The 16,466-nt window shown below is 40.4% G+C and overlaps 1 protein-coding gene across 1 annotated transcript in view; it reads right to left on the reverse strand.

Moving 5' to 3' along the window:
• The window catches only part of SMARCA2 (SWI/SNF related BAF chromatin remodeling complex subunit ATPase 2), a 213,165-nt gene extending 199,679 nt beyond the window's left edge, over positions 1-13,486 (reverse strand). The window contains exon 1 of the mRNA XM_055351083.2: positions 13,337-13,486. The gene's annotated coding sequence lies outside the window, so the exon portion shown is untranslated. The remainder of the gene's footprint in view (positions 1-13,336) is intronic.
• Between the last annotated feature and the right edge of the window lie 2,980 nt (positions 13,487-16,466).

A 16,466-nucleotide genomic window follows, 5' to 3' on the forward strand; every position in this document is an offset into this window, starting at 1 on the left:
AATTAACTTATTTTATTTTATCCCAGTTACTTTAACTTCACCCTTAAAACCAGGAGGAGTTTGGTAATCACTATTCCCCTTTAGCAAATATGATGGGTAGTAGCTGCCATCTCAACAATGGTGACAAAAGACAGAAGGAAATGATATATCCTCCTTTCACCCTGAGTCACTTTCCATGCTCTTCTTTTCAGTGCTTCTAGCAGTACCTGTTCAATAATTAATTTTTTAGTGTAGTTAAGATGGGGCCTATGGAATATACCATGCTTTGCACAACATAGATATTGGAAAGAAGAAAAGGAGGGATAAAGGGAAGGAGGAAGGAAGGGTGAAAGGATAAAAATACACAGTGTTTAATGGTACAGATGGATGTCTCCTCTTAGAGAAAAGGGAATGTGATAGAAGAAATGAAGACAGCCCATTAACATATTACATTGAATATTTGAGGACAGTCATAAATAAAGACAGATTAAAGATATTTACATTGATGATGGGGGAATTTAGGGATGGTATTGTGAATAGATATGGCTTGATAAATTCCAGAAACTATCTGTGATATCTCATCAGGGGTCCCCAGTCCCCAGGTCACGAACCAGTACTGGTCGGTGGCCTGTTAGGAACCAGGCCGCACACCAGGAGGGGAGCTGCAGGTGAGCAAGCATTACCACCTGAGCACCACCTCCTGTAGGATCAGCAGCAGCATTAGATTCCCATAGGAGTGCAAACGCTATTGTGAACTGCACATGTGAGGGATCTAGGTTGTTTACTCCTTATGAGAATCTAACCAATGCTGGATGATCTGAGGTGGAACAGTTTCATCCCGAAACCATCCCCACCCTGCCATCCTGGTCCAGGGAAAAACTGTCTTCCACAAAACTCCTTGGTCCCTGGTGCCAAACGGGTTGGGGACTGCTGGTATGCTATATCTACTCAAAGACCCCTGGAAGAGATACAAAAACATGGAGAAAATATTTTTGTCAAAAACATTACTTTTAGATCTGAATCCAAGACCATGGACCTTATCTATGAGTGAACAGCATTTACTGAGCACTCACTGTGTGCACAACATGATACCAAGTACTCTTCCTTTTTCCATGGAACTCAACTTCATGATTGTGCCACTGCACAGCCAAGTGGTACCAGGATCCAAGAGCAGGGCTACATTGTCTTCTCATCATTTTGGCAAGCTGGCTTTACCTTCTAAGTTTCAAAAAGACTTCAGAGGTAATCCTCAGTCACTTTCTACTAATATTTGCACTAACCGAAAAAAGACAAGCATTTAAAGGTAAATCCCCCTCAGGATCCTTTATTCAAATGATACCTCACCACATCACCCAGTCTCAAATTGCACCCTCTTTCACCCTGTCCTGACATGAGCCCTCACTCCTGCTCATGTTCTCCCTAGCACTTGTCAAAAACTCTGAAGTTTTCTTACTTATTTTGTAATCATCTGTCTTCCCCAGTCAGACACAAACTCAGAGAGCAGGGAATTTTTTTTGCCCTGTTCACCACTGTATCCCAGCAATTGGAATTGCACCTGCGCATAGCAGGTGCTTAGTAAATATTTGCTAAAGGAATAAATAAATGGGATTTATAGTAGATAAATGCTTTAGCAACATTTTATTAAAGACCTTTAGAGAAGGGACTGTGTGGTTTCATTTTTCCAGAGCGCATCCCTGGAATTCTGGAAATCATTTAACTCCTTTTCTCTCAAACAAATAACTTTCTGTTTTCAGTAAAGATGGGAACCAATATAATATATGGCCCAAGACTTAATTAATGTTTATTTAGCAGTGAACATGAATAGGACACATCTTTTTTTTCTGTGCCTCTTCCAAAAGCAAGGTGCTCATGGAGCCATGCAAGGGGCTCTCTGGAGACTTACTTACCAGAGAGCTTCCTGGAGTATACAAAGTGACTGCTGAGTATCTAAGGGATCTCTTTTTCTCTTGTCTTGGTGACCAGACAACCACAGGAATAAAATTGGGGAAGATGGCTAATCTTTCTGCAGGCATTCAGGGAGAGAGAGCACCTCTGATGGTCCTCATCTCCCACGAACACCCTGGGTAACCTTCCGCATCTCCAAAGTCAGAGAAGTGTGGGAAGAAATGCCAATCCCTAACTCGAGATTTCCCAGGACTGTGTCAGGTGAATCCCAATCAAGCCTCAATTGAGACAGTGCTTCCCTCCCTCAGTAGACCACCTATTTTTTGATGTGTTAGAGCTATGGGCATTCAGTTTCACCCCAGGGTCATTTGGAAGCTACTGAGATGACCACGCTTCCCTGTGTTAACCCTTCAAGGGTAGCACTGATGGTATCTAACAGAGCAGAGTGTCACAGTGACCCGACCTTGGAAAGGGTTTGGTGAGAGCTGAGCTCCAGTTTGTGAATCCTATTTTCAGTCTTCATGCAGTTTTAAGATTTATCCCAATTTCCAGACCATCCCCTACCCAGGCTTGAAAGTGGCTTTATTTCACACTTTGCGGCAGGAGGTAAGTGGGTTTCTATGTGAAAGTGATGGTGCCAAAGACATTTATGAACATTAAAAAATGTCTGAACATGGCTTAAAGCCACTCAGCCTATTTCTCATCCTGCGCCGTGCCTTGTGGAGCGTATGCAAGTTCAGAGCTCTCTTTGAAATCAGTGGCAGTTATGAGCTTGGAGCAACTCTGTGGGGCACTGAGCAATATAATAAATGAACCCGTTTGAAGACCAACCATTGTAGCTGGGCTCTTTTTGTGCTATCCAGCACTGATTTCTCTGGGTGTTCTGTGGGGCGGCAGGGAGTGGCCCACCAACACAACATTCTCTGGTTTTCAACTTCGGTCCTGAAAGGTGGGAGGGGTTTAGGAAAGTAAGTGCTTCTATTTCCTTAAAAAATTGGCCTAAACCCTTTTGCTGTTAACACCTGGGATAAGCCATCCCATGCCCACGTACCTTCAGTTAAAACAAAACAAAGGCTTCCTTTCATCTGCATGTGCTTACTGGTTTATGAAGCAACAAAACCAGCAACAATAACAATAAGAAAAACAAAACAAGTCTGCCAGGAAATAAAGCAGACTTATTTGTATATCAGGGGTTTTTCCAATTATTTATTTAGTTAAAAGCAGAGAATACAATCTGGGATATTTTTCTTGTTTCTCCTGTGACATTGCAGGCCAAGCTGATAATCTGATACCAAGATGAAATTTCCTGAATATTCTTGAAAGGGAATTAAAGCTTTTTTTAAATTGACTTTTGACTAAATATTCCTAAATGGCTGCTATCCATATTTCAAATAGCTCGATAAGTTAAGTATGTTCAAGTTGCCTTTGAACATAGTTAAGAAGACTGAATCATTTGGCCCTATTTTTATTTCTTTTTTCTTTTCTTTTTCTTTTTCTTTTTTTTTTAAGACGGAATCTCTCTCTGTTGCCCAGGCTGGAGTGCAGTGGTGTGATCTCAGCTCACTGCAGCCTCTGCCTCCCGGGTTCAAGTGATTCTCCTGCCTCAGCCTCCCAAGCAGCTGGGACTATAGGCATGCACCACCATGCCCAGCTAATCTTTGTATTTTTAGTACAGATGGGTTTTTACCATGTTGGCCAGGATGGTCTTGATCTCTTGACCTCGTGACCAGCCCGCCTTGGCCTCCCAAAGTGCTGGGATTGCAGGCATCAGGCGTGAACCACTGCGCCTGGCCATTTGGCCTTATTTTTCAAGTACAAATGTGAATGATTGCTTGAATGCTACTGCCAGCACTGGATGCAGATTCAACTATTTTTGCAGAACCTCTTCTTTGTTTCTCACAGTCACACTGTGAGATCAATATTGTTAACCCTACTTAGCAGATAAAAGAACTGAGGCCAGAGAGTTCCAATGGCAAAGAGCTGGTGGCAGAGTTGGTGTCTACACCTAGGTTCTTTGACCCTCAAATCCAGCCCTCATTCCCCTGCAAAATTTGGCTACTTCTCAAGCTACAATAATCTGTCCCTCTCTCCAATTAAAGTAACATGTTATTTATTCACAGTGAGAAGTATTTGAGCAAATACTGAGTCAGGGCCGAGTCCCTGTAGGGGCCTGATCAAGAGTGATTGTAAGAAATGTCAATATCAAGTGAAATGGACTTCAAGGAAACTTTCATTTCCATATACAAATGTGGTATAAGAAAGTTCATTTTACTATCTTTGAAACTATTTCTAGGACAAAAATAGACAGAATAATCTTTATAGTTATTGACTGGTTTAAGATCTTTTGTTTACTTTGTTATATTCAGCCTCATTCCCAAACCATGCCAGGTGAATATCAGATGAAAAATAAGTGAAGTGTAGTTAAAGAACAAATGGAAAATAATAGTAAGTGGAAACCAGAGGGAAACTAATACATGCAAAGGCACACCACACTGAAGATGAAGGCAAAACACAAAAATAAAACAAAAAATATCAGTTGTAAGATAATAATAATAACTAATATGTATTAAGGACTTATGATTTGCCAGACATAATGCTAAACAGTTTTACACTGATTGTGTCATTTAATTCTCACTGCATCCATATGGAGCAGGTACTGTTATTTTTGCTAATTTATAGATGAAGAAACTGAAGCATAGAGAAGTTAATAGGCTCAAGATCAACCAACTAATAGATGATGGATGCTGAATTTGAAACCATGCATTCTGGCTTCAAGACCATACAAACAAGCAAACACATTGCCATTACTCATGCAAAACCAATTGTTTCCTGGCATTTGGGTCTAAAAGAAATGGCTCTGGGCCGGGCACGGTGGCTCATGCCTGTAATCCCAGCACTTTGGGAGGCCGAGGTGTGTGGATCATGAGATCGAGACCATCCTGGCTAACATGGTGAAACCCCGTCTCTACTAAAAATACAAAAAATTAGCCAGGCGTGGTGGCACGCACCTGTAGTCCCAGCTACTCAGGAGGCTGAGGCAGGAGAATCACTTTAAGCCGGGAGGCAGAGGTTGCAGTGAGCTGAGATCACACCACTGCACTCCAGCCTAGGCGACAGAGCAAGACTCCGTCTCAAAAAAAAAAAAAAAAAAAAAAAAGAAATGGCTCTTTGTGCCCTCATGAATGGAACATAAATGGTACCGAGGCCAGTGCCTGTCCTTTTGAACAGGCTCCATGACGCTAACAAGGCTGAGAGGGCTATGGCTGTTTCTTGTTGGGCCCCTCAATGCGAGCCAAGGCCCCATGCCAAAATGCAATTCAGTAAAAGTGAGTAATAGTAAAAGGGGCCAAAACAATATGGCTCAAGTATTTAGTTTGATGGTTTACCTTGATCTTGAGATATAATCTAAACTATCTGGAGAGATGGATGGACTTCATGTCCTTCAGGCAATCCTCCATGGAGCTTCCTTAGCTGTAAACATTCCTTGAGCACTGCTGTGCTGAAGGAAAAAGAAAAATCATAACCATATAGAATGGAGATCATAAATCTGGAGTGAAACTAATCTCAGTTGTGCCTTCAATGTTACTCAGCAGTCCTATTACATGTGCTTCTCCCATTTCCCTCAGCTGATGTTCTAAACTTTCTCCACTCTTCAAAACTCTCAATCTTCTCTTTTTTGGGATGAACTTGCTTCTAATTTAGGGACTCTCAGCTACCAGGAGCAGCTTCTTTCATTTCCCTGTCCATTCACCCATAAGCCCACCTGTGTCTGCATCCAGTTTTTCTTTGTCCTCATTTCTAGCAAAACACAATTTTCCTATCGAAGACCAGCCCATCCACTGGTGCTATGGAAATTATTCTACCTTGTCTCCTTAGGAAATTTGCATTATCAGTGTTCTTTTCTTAACTTCTGTGTCCCATTGGTTATTCTCCATTAGCTAAGAATATGTTCATCCTTTTCATTAAGGAAAAAACCCCTTTAGTAACCCATTTATTTAGCACCCTCATGCCTCTTCCTTTGATAACTAATTTTTTTAGAAAGTGCAACCTAAATTTGCTATCTATGATTCCACATCATCCACTCACTCTGATCCATTCTAACCTGGCTCTACCCATATCACTGCAGAGACATTCTTGCTTCACCTTCTAACCCAATGGAATAAGTGTTGTTATTATTCTGACTCTTCTTCCATTCTTGGAGCTCTGGCTTTGTCTATTTTCTCTTTCACCTGGCTTACCTCTTTCCTCACTGGCTGCTCCTCATCCAGTGCCTTGGTTGGTTTCTGTTTCTTTGCCCTCCTTTTAAATGTCAGTGTCTTACTGTCCATCTTTATTCACTTTTGGGGGGATCTTGTCCCTACCACAGTTTAACATCTAAAACTCTACCCTAAAGAGAACTCAAATTATCTCTGTTTGCAGATAACGTGATCGTATATTTGGAAAAACCTAAACATTCCATTGAAGAAATATTAGAGCTGATAAATTCAGTAAAGTTGCAGTATACAAAATCAGCAGACAAAAATGAGTAACATTTCTATATGCCAACAGCAAACAGTCTGAAAAAAAATCAAGAAAGAAAAAGTAAATCAAGAAAGTATTTGTAACATTTACAATAGCTACAAATAAAATTAAATTCCTAGGAATTAACCAAAGAAGTGAAAGATCTCTACAATGAAAACTATAAGACACCGATGAAATAAATTTAAGAGGACACACAAAAAATGGAAAGATACTTCATATTCATGAATTGGAAGAATCAATATTGTCAAAATGTCCATACTGTCCAAAGAATCTACAGATTCAATGCAATTCCTGTCAAAATACTCATGACATTCTTCACAGAAAAAGAAAAAACAATCTTAAAATTTATATGGAACGACAAAAGACCCAGAATAGCCAAAGCTATCTTCAGCAAAAGGAGCAAGATTGGAGGAATAACATTACCTGACTTCAAATTACTCTACAGAGCTATAGTAACCAAAACAGCATGGTACTGACATAAAAACAGTCACCTAGATCAGTGGAACAGACTGGAGAACTCAGAAACAAATTCATACATCTACAATGAACTTCTTTTTGACAAAGGCGGCAAGAACATACAGGGGGAAAGGACAGTCTCTTCAATAAATGATGCTGGGAAAACTGGATATCCATATTCAGAAGAATAAAACTAGACCCCTATGTCTTACCATATTAAAAAAATCAAATCAAAATCCATTAAATTTAAATCTAAGGCCTCAAACTATGAATCTAATGAAAGAAAACATTGGGGAAACTCTCCTGGACATTGGTCTAGGCAAAGATTTATTGAGTAATACCTCATGGGCATAGGCAACCAAAGCAAAAATGGACAAATCAAGTTAAAAATCTTCTGCACAGCAAAGGATACAATCAACAAAGTGAAGAGACAGCCCACAACAAATCAAAACTACAATGAGCTATCATCTCATTCCAGTTAAAATGGCTTTTATCCAAAAGTCAGATAATAACAAATGCTACTGATGATATGGAGAAAGGCGAATCCTTGTATATTGTTGATGAGAATGTAAATTAGTACAACCATTATGGAGAACGGTTTGGAGGTTCTTCAAAAAACTAAAAATAGAGCTACCATATGATCCAGCAATCCCATTGCTAGGTATATACCCCAAAAGAAAATAAATCAGTATATTGGAGGGATATCTGCATTCCCACATTTATAGCAGCACTATTCACAATAACCAAAATTCAGAAGCAACCTAAGTGTCCATCAACAGGCAAATAGATAAAGAAAATATGGTACATATACACAATACAGCACTATTACGCCATAAAAAAGAATGAAATCTTGTCATTTGCAACAGCATGGATGGAACCAGAGATCCTTATGTTAAGTGAAATAAACCAGGCACAGAAAGACAAACATCACACGTTCTCACTTATTTGTGGGAGTTAAAAATTAAAATAATTGAACTCATAGAGATAGAGAGCAGAATGATGGTTTACTAGAGGCTAGGAGGGGTAGTGGCGGACTTGGGGTTGGGGAGTGGGATGGTTAATGGGTACCAAAAAATAGAAGAATGAGTAAGATCTAGTACTTGATAGCACAGTAGGGTGATCATAGTCAATACTAATTTAATTGTACATTTAAAAATAACTAAAAGAGTGGCCAGGTGCGGTGGCTCGCGCCTGCACTCCCAGCACTTTAGGAGGCCGAGGTGGGTGGATCATGAGGTCAGGAGATCGAGACCATCCTGGCTAACACGGTGAAACCCCATCTCTAACAAAAATACAAAAAAACATTAGCCGAGCGTGGTGGTGGGTGCCTGTAGTCCCAGCTACTGGGGAGGCTGAGGTAGGAGAATGACGTGAACCCAGGAGGCGGAGCTTGCAGTGAGCTGAGATCTTGCCACTGCACTCCAGCCTGGGCGACAGAGCAAGACCGCATCTCAAAAAAACCAAAACAAAACAAAACAAAAAACTAAAAGAGTGTAATTGGATTGTTTGTAACACAAAGGATAAATGCTTGAGGTGATGGATACTCCATTTACCATGATGTGATTATTATGCATCATATGCCTATATAAAAATATTTTATTTTATGTACCCCAGAAATATACATACCCACTGTATACCCACAAAAATTAAAATTAAAAAGAAAAAAATAGGAAGAAAAAACAGAGTATAGTAAAATAAATAAATAAATCTCTTTCCTAAGCTCTAGTCCCTTCCATACCAACTGTTTTCTGAATAGTTCCATTTCGATATCCTACAGGCTTTGCAAACTCAGTATGTCCAGAATTGAACTCGTTAATCTCTGCTTAGTTGTCTATTCCCAGTTACTCTACAAAACCTATTCTTCTTTCTGTGTTCTTTACATTATATTTATTTATTTATTATTTATTTTTTTGAGACAGAGTCTTGCTCTGTTGCCCAGACTGGAGTACAGTGGCATGATCTCAGCTCACTGTAACCTCTGCCTCTCAGGTTCAAGAGATTCTCCTGCCTCAGCCTCCTGAGTAGCTAGGACTACAGGTATGTGCCACCTCTTTACAATATATTTATACTCTTTATATTAGTGAAGGTTTTGACTCTCTACCCAGCTTCCCAAGCCAAACGTTTGGGAGCCTTTGATTCCTTTCTCACCTTCTAAACAATATATCCTATTTATTCTTCTTGCATCTCTCCCATATTTTATGGGCTATGAGGTCACTTGATGAAGTCCGTGAACTTCCTTAACTACTGCAATACAATGCATGACATTTGCCTGGCCTCCAAGAATTTTCTTCTCCAATTCTCCTTTCACTGTGGCCCTGGAACTCAGAGAAAAATTTGATGTTACTCCCTTGATTACAATTGATCTTTAGCATCTTGTAACTCAGCACACAATTTAAAACTTTTTGTCTACCTGGAAAACACCTATTCATGTTTCTTCTTCCTCCGGGGAGATTTCCAGGACGGATTTAGACATGTTATCCTAATCTGCCACTCAACTTTGGGGATCATCCAATTCTCGTATTTTCATGTTTGCAAGTCTGATTCTCCGGTTGTTTAAATGACTTGAGAGCAAGTCCTTGTCTTCTTAACTTTGTATCCATGGCATGTAGTATAGTTTTAGTGAATGAAGAAAATGTATGTGTGTGTGTGTGTGTGTGTGTGTGTGTGTGTGTGTGTATGTGCGTGTGTATTTTTATGTACATAATTGCAATGCAATGACTGGCAAAAAAAAATTGCCTGGGGAATCTCAAAGCATGCCCTGCCAAAATTAAAATCAGAATGCCTACTTGATTACATATATAACTTTTGAGACGCACTTAGGGATGTATCCTGACTACAATTTATGCCACAGTAAGAATGTGTTCCATCACCGAAACATGCACACACTTTTAAGAGCTCTGTATTATGGTGGTGATTCTACTTAATGTTTTTGACTAATAGACTCCAACAATCCCCATGAATTAGCTGCAGTATACTTTGGAAAAGAGATTAGGTGAGGTCCGTGTAATACTCTGCTGAGGCGCTCTTCTTTAAGGGAGACCAGTTTCAGTATTTCTAACAATAGACCCCTCAGCTCCCACAGATTTTTCAGATGTTCATCTGAGTCCATCAAATGCTGAGGCTGAAGAGACACAAGCCCCTTTCCACGATTATAGCTGTCACCACTGGCCTGTGTGTAGGGTCAGGGAAGACCGGTGGCATTTTCTTTTTTAGAGAGATGTTTTTTACACTTGTTCTCTGAACTTTCTCTTTAATTTCTCTCACCCCAACAAGAGACCAAAATTAATTATTTTCTCATAGTAAGTCTTTCTCCCTCTCAATGGAAATACTAAATACAAATTGGAAGTATTATACATTGAGTAATGAAAAAATGTTAGGATTTACTAGAAAAGCTAAGAGATCATTTGTATTTAATAGTTGCTGTTGTTACCCAGTGCTGTGGAGGGAGATGATTTGGCATGGACTCCCATTTGCAAGCTGGGTAACCTGAGGCAAATCTCTTACCCTCTGTCTCTCATCCTTTGTTTCCTGTTTGACACTGAGGTTTGTGTTTCAGGGGGAAAAGAACCTCTAACTTAATCTGCCTATTTAGGGTCTTTTGTTCCAGTCCCTGTGAAAATTCAACCCCCAAGTAATTTGCTACTTCAGTCAATATACAATTAACACACAATTGGAGGTTTATTAGCTGATAACTTCATCACTGCCACATTTTTTCAAATTGATTTAATAATAGATGAAGCTAGGCCTAGAAGATGCTTTATGCATTTGACTTCTATCCTGGCTTAGGGCCTCATTAAAATTTGAATTTTGATGGTTAGCTTGTATTTTAACCAATAAACTAATTATCCCTCTACTTTTTAATCCTTAAAAGAAAATCAAATTTTTAATTAAAACAGAATCAGAAGAAGTCACAGTTTAGAAGGATGCAAATAACAGGAAAAGAGGGAAAAAAGCAGATTGCCAATGACTCTTAGAGAAATGTGTGCTATGGCAACTGGTATTTATTGGTCAAGACCAAAGTAATTTACAATTTTTTTTAAAAAAGATGTTCATATTTTTGCTTATTAGTGCTGTGAAGAATCAGTACTACAAATGGCACGATTAAACAAGGGATGCCTTTTGTTTACCTGCTTCACAAAATTGTTATAAGAATTAAATGTGGTAACATACATGAAAGCAATTTGCCGATTACAAAGTTCTCCATAAATGTGTAGTATTGCCACAGCAGCCATTTCTTAGAGACTATCAACTTTTGGGTCACTAATTTCTATGTGACTTCATGGGCTTTAATTCAATGAGTTTCAGGAAACAATAGGCCTTGATCAGTGCTGCAGAATGTGCCCCCATAAGAATACCAAATATACCGCCAGCAGAGTATTTTATTTGCTTTAAGGCCAAAGATCTTTTTCTTATTTTAAAAAATGCATAAGACTTTCTGTTTATGAAACAATAAGTGGCACTGACATCTCTCAAGACTGAAAGCACTATTGTCTCATTTTAAGAACCACCTTCTTATTAGGAGAGGATGTTGTTGGCAGGAATGAATAATTAGGTAACTGTTTGTGGGCACATTTTCTTCAAGTCCCAAGGGGAACGTACAATTGTAACATCTCCTTGGATTATTTCACAAACATATGGCAAATGAAGCACCTGAGCCAGATGTACAAGCATATTATAGTATGTCTGTTTTAACTTAAAACTGTGAAATACATCAGATGGTGAAGTTATTTTGGTTGTGAACATCCATCATGGAAACAGTATGGAAGCATCTTTTCTTTATTGTCCATTTTACTTGGACTGGAAATAATCAAGAACAAAACAGTTTGGAAATCATCATTTGCAGTACAAGATTCCAGGTAAATTCAAGACCTAATGAAGTACATGGTCTGGGTTTAGCTGGGCCTCAGACATCCCCACATAGTTTGTTAATGCCTATCACCAATATTCACTGCTGGCAGGCCTGGAGTCTCAGATTACCCATGATTATTTTCAGTTCTTTTTTTCCCCTTCATCTTGTGTTTTTACTCCTCTGGACATGCATATGTGTTATTTAGTAGGTATTTTTTAAATAATGAGAATATATTTTCTACTGATTCAGTAGGGAGTTTTTGCTGTTTTTATTTTTAACCCTATTTTATTATTACAACATTGGTTGTTTATTTTACTAAACAGTCATCATCTGGTATTGGCTTCTTGGAATCATAGTAGTCTAAGCAGAAACGCCCATCCCGTTTGCTAGTGGGAACACTACATTTTAAAATGAATGGTACACTTTTTAATCTGAGTTACTCATGTTTCAGAATTAGAAGCTATAGATGCCACAGAACCCGCAAGTATACAGTAAGAAAATAAGAATACACAGGCATGGGCAACTATATTTTCCCTTCAATGCATATGTGCGAATTCCATTAGCATTAATGAGTTCTCTGCACATGTACTTAAGAGAATGTGGACCAAGTCACAATGTAATCTATTTCTTTATCCAGGTTAAAAAAAGTGGCAGGGCGGCAGGGCTTGCATTGTACTCCTGAGCTTTTCCTGAGAATTAGAATTATACAGGGCTGAGAGCATGCAAACTGTATGGTGGCAGTGACACCAGGGAAAAGGCACTTACTTTTTACAGCCAGTATGGCACACAGCAGAGATTTGGGGGTTGAATTACTATGGTTGGCAAATGTTAAAGCTGACAATAGAGGTCCACAGAGTCCTGGATATTCTGGCTTTGTGTTGCATCAAAATAAGGAAACAAAATATTTATGAACTTAATTCTGCCTCTCATTTTCCCCCCCTTGAAATGGCAATTCTCTGCATGATGATATGTATAGATGTGCAGTTCAGATGTGTTCCTAGCCAACACAGCATTTCATAATGCGGTGCACCTGTGTTTTCTTGGTCACCCTGTTGTCACCAGGGTGTGTTAAAGCACTCTCTCCAAAATAATTGAGTAGGAGGCAGGGCAGGGAGTGTCAGGGAAGGGGGCAGGATCTCTCCTCTCCCTTTATTTCTAATGTCTTCTCATTTGGAAAGCCTTGGAAAGTAGATTTAATTTCAAGTGACAATGTCAGGTTTATCCCAGTTCAGAGATGTTGATAAATCCTGGTATGGGACTGTGGTGACCCTGTGTGCCCTCATACTCTACCTATCTCACAGGGATGTAGCTATATTTATAAAACACACATCTAATATTGCAGAACTGCTAAGGTCAGGGCATCTGAACCACACAGTATCAGGCATACAACCACACAAAACTTTGCATCACACAGAGGCCCCCTTTGTAAAGCTGCTAACCCAAGAACCTCTCTCCCAGATCAGTAAGGCCTCCAGTGTATTAATGACCCTTAACCTTAGCAAGCCCAGCACTCTGATGAGTCTGAGAAATGGACTTTTAGCATTGGGAGAAGCCACAGAAAGCTAAACAAAATGACTAGCAATGAAGGCAGACAACAAAACAAAGATACTGAATTTGTGCCCTTACCTTCATTTCCCCCCTGAAGATTTAAACTTCTGATGGTAAAAGCAATAATATTCTGACCTTAAAGGGCTGAGGTTCTGTGGCCAGTGGTTGTTTAAAGGATCATTCCTCAGCGGCATTGTATCACCAGCCCTAGCAGCGGCGGCGGTGGCGACAACAACCACAAAAACTGGAGTTCAGTCATATTGGCATCAGATTCTGGAAAGGGGAGGGCAGGGAGAGAGGGAGTCTATTGGCCTAAAAAGCTGAAACATCTGCTGGAGTTATTAACAGCTTTTTGGCTGAGTTCAGCAGCAGGGCACCTTGTGGTTGATAGATTCTTCTCTCAGCAATTCAAAACAATGCAGTTAAAGCAAATTCCTCATTTTCAGAGCCCAGCTTAATGAGGCATACAGTATTTTAAAAATAGTCACACTTAAAATGGTCAATAGCAGTGACTGCAATCAGTGGTTACCTTCAATACTCTATTGCGTTGTTAACTTTGCCAGGGTGATTGCATAACGGATTTTTCAAAAGACCGTGTAGCTCACTGTTAACTCACTTTGTAGGAATTTACATTATTTATGAAGTTTATGCAGATCATTTTAGGGTGTAAATATTGGCAAACTTGATCAAAACCACTTAGAGGCCTCATGGCTATCCTTTCCCAAAAGTGTGCATTAAGCCACTGTAGGCTCAGAAGTCCAATTCCAGGAAAGGTTCCAAGGGGCCAAATTTTGAAGACAAAATGAAAGGAAACATGTGAACAGCGTGAGCTGGAAAAAGCACTGAGTTGGAAGTCAGGGTCGAAGGTTCTAGCTCTAGTCCTAATACTAACTGGTTGTGTGAGTCCTTGCGGGAGTCACTCAATCTTTCTGCTTCAATTTCTTTCTGTATAAAATTATGGGGCCAATTAAAGGGAATGTCTCCAGATGTTTCCATCCAGCTCTGCCATCTTGGGAACTATGGAGTTCAAATCCAATTTTAAAGTATTCTCCTTATGATAGCCATGAATTGTAACCACACTGAAGACTGTTCACCAATATGTGACAGTATGTGTGGTATTTGGGTAGGGGCATCAGACAAACAAACTGCAAATTTAAATAGCTCTGTCAGTCACTTCAAGTGAATGCACCATATGCTGCAACAGACGTGGGCAAAGTACAACCAGCCCCAGCTGGACTTGCTAGCCTGTTAGTTTATCTGGCCAGATGACAGTGTCCAGCCCCAAAAAGGGTCATGCGCAGCTTTGCATCCTACTGATCCAGCATGCTAACTTTGGCAGAAGGAAGAGGGTGGCAAGGGAGAGAGAAGGCAGACCAGTGGTGAGTCAACATCTGTGACAGAGCTGAAGTGAGCCTCACTCCTCTTTCATCACTTGCCTAGAACATGGAAAGAGAGGAGAGAGAGTTTGCCAAGTTATTGTTTCCTCAGGCAAATAAATGATCTGATCCCCAGTTGCAGAGGAAAATCACAGAATGGTGCCCTCCTTTCTGCATTCTGGTCCAAGGATCTCTAAGGACAGAGAAAGAATTCTTCTCTATTAAACATTTTTTTTCTGGTTAGTTCTAAGATACAGTTAAATCCTCATAAGGTCTTATGAATGTGATGGTGTTTCTAGTCTCTATCACCAGTTTCTACCATTAAAGCTAAGGGTGCATTGTCCAAGGTCAAATTGATTTGTCTGCTCCTCTACCTCAGTAAGAATCTCAGGTTTTGCTGAAACCTGCTGGGAGCATTGCACAAGTTAAATGAAAAAACAAATCAAAGCCTTTCCACACTGCCTGAAGGGCTCATATGGTGTGGTCCTTGGTTCCTGAATAAACTTAAAGGGAAATCATCACAATATCAAGAGCCCTTGTCCTGCAGATGAAGAAGGAGATTGTCCTCCACTTCCTTGCTGCAGAAGCCGCTTGGTTGGTACCTGGTTTGACTTTTAGATGAAACCTTGTATCTATAGAAGAAAGCCTCAGACCACTCAGCTGGGAGATGCTTCTGATGGCAGCTTGGGCCTTTGTTGTCATTGAAAACAGAACTGATGTCATGACTTGTCCTCCATGAATGCCAGCCAAGGTGCTGTTCTGAGGTTGCTGTTGCCAACAGAGACTCATCCATTGCTGAGCAATTAAATCCTGAACCCTGTTTAACCAGATCCAAATAGCTTTCAAGAAGCCTCAGTTTTGGTGGCTATCAATCCCAGGGCTGATCACTGGCCTCTCACAGGGGCATCTTCTGTGGACCTGTGGTTCTGTGGCACAGGTGGTGGTCTATGTGCCTGTGTTATATGGACACTGAAATCTTGTGTAAAGTAAGGGAGCTCCCAGTGTGTCTGCAATGGGAGGAATACTGACCCAGGAAGTTCTGCATGTGCAGAGTATATCTTTCACAAACTCCCAGGTGAAGCCGTACCTAGACTCTCCTTCAGCACAGATACAGATGAGATGGGAAAGTCCCAATTTCTGCTGAAAAGATAGTGACCTGGGTTTCAGAGGAAATGAACTGCCCAGCTCCCAAATCCATTGCTGCTGAATTTGGGATTGCAGATTGGTCTAAAGGCCCACATATCTCATGCAACCTGTTTAGCAGTCTCTTATTGAAGCCTGAGGGCTCAAGCTGCTGCTGAAGATTGTCTGCAGCTCCTACACCGTGGGACACGGAGTGAATAGTCACAGCCACAGCCACAACCACACAATGACCTTAAACTGGCCTTTTATCAGTTCTTTTTTTTGAGACGGAGTTTCACTATTGTTGCCCAGGCTGGAGTGCAATGGTGTGATCTTGGCTCACCGCAACCTCTGCCTCCCAGGTTCAAGCTATTCTCCTGCCTCAGCCTCCTGAGTAGCAGAGATTACACAGGTATATGCCACCACACCCAGCTAATTTTGTATTTTTAGTAGAGATGGGGTTTCTCCATGTTGGTCAGGCTAGTCTCGAACTGCCAACCTCAGGTGATCCGCCCGCCTCGGCCTCCCAAAGTGCTGGGATTACGGGCATGAGCCACCACGTCTGGCCTTATCAGTCCTTAAAGAGAATACTGAAATAGGTTGATTGGAAAAAATATCAATTTAGTGTTTTACACACACACACACACACACTTACTCCAACAGATCTGTGTCAAAAGGCAAGTGTAGACATGCCCCTTCATCTGTGTCAC

The sequence above is a fragment of the Gorilla gorilla genome, chromosome 13, assembly GCF_029281585.2.
Source record: "Gorilla gorilla gorilla isolate KB3781 chromosome 13, NHGRI_mGorGor1-v2.1_pri, whole genome shotgun sequence".
NCBI classification, from domain to species: domain Eukaryota; kingdom Metazoa; phylum Chordata; class Mammalia; order Primates; family Hominidae; genus Gorilla; species Gorilla gorilla.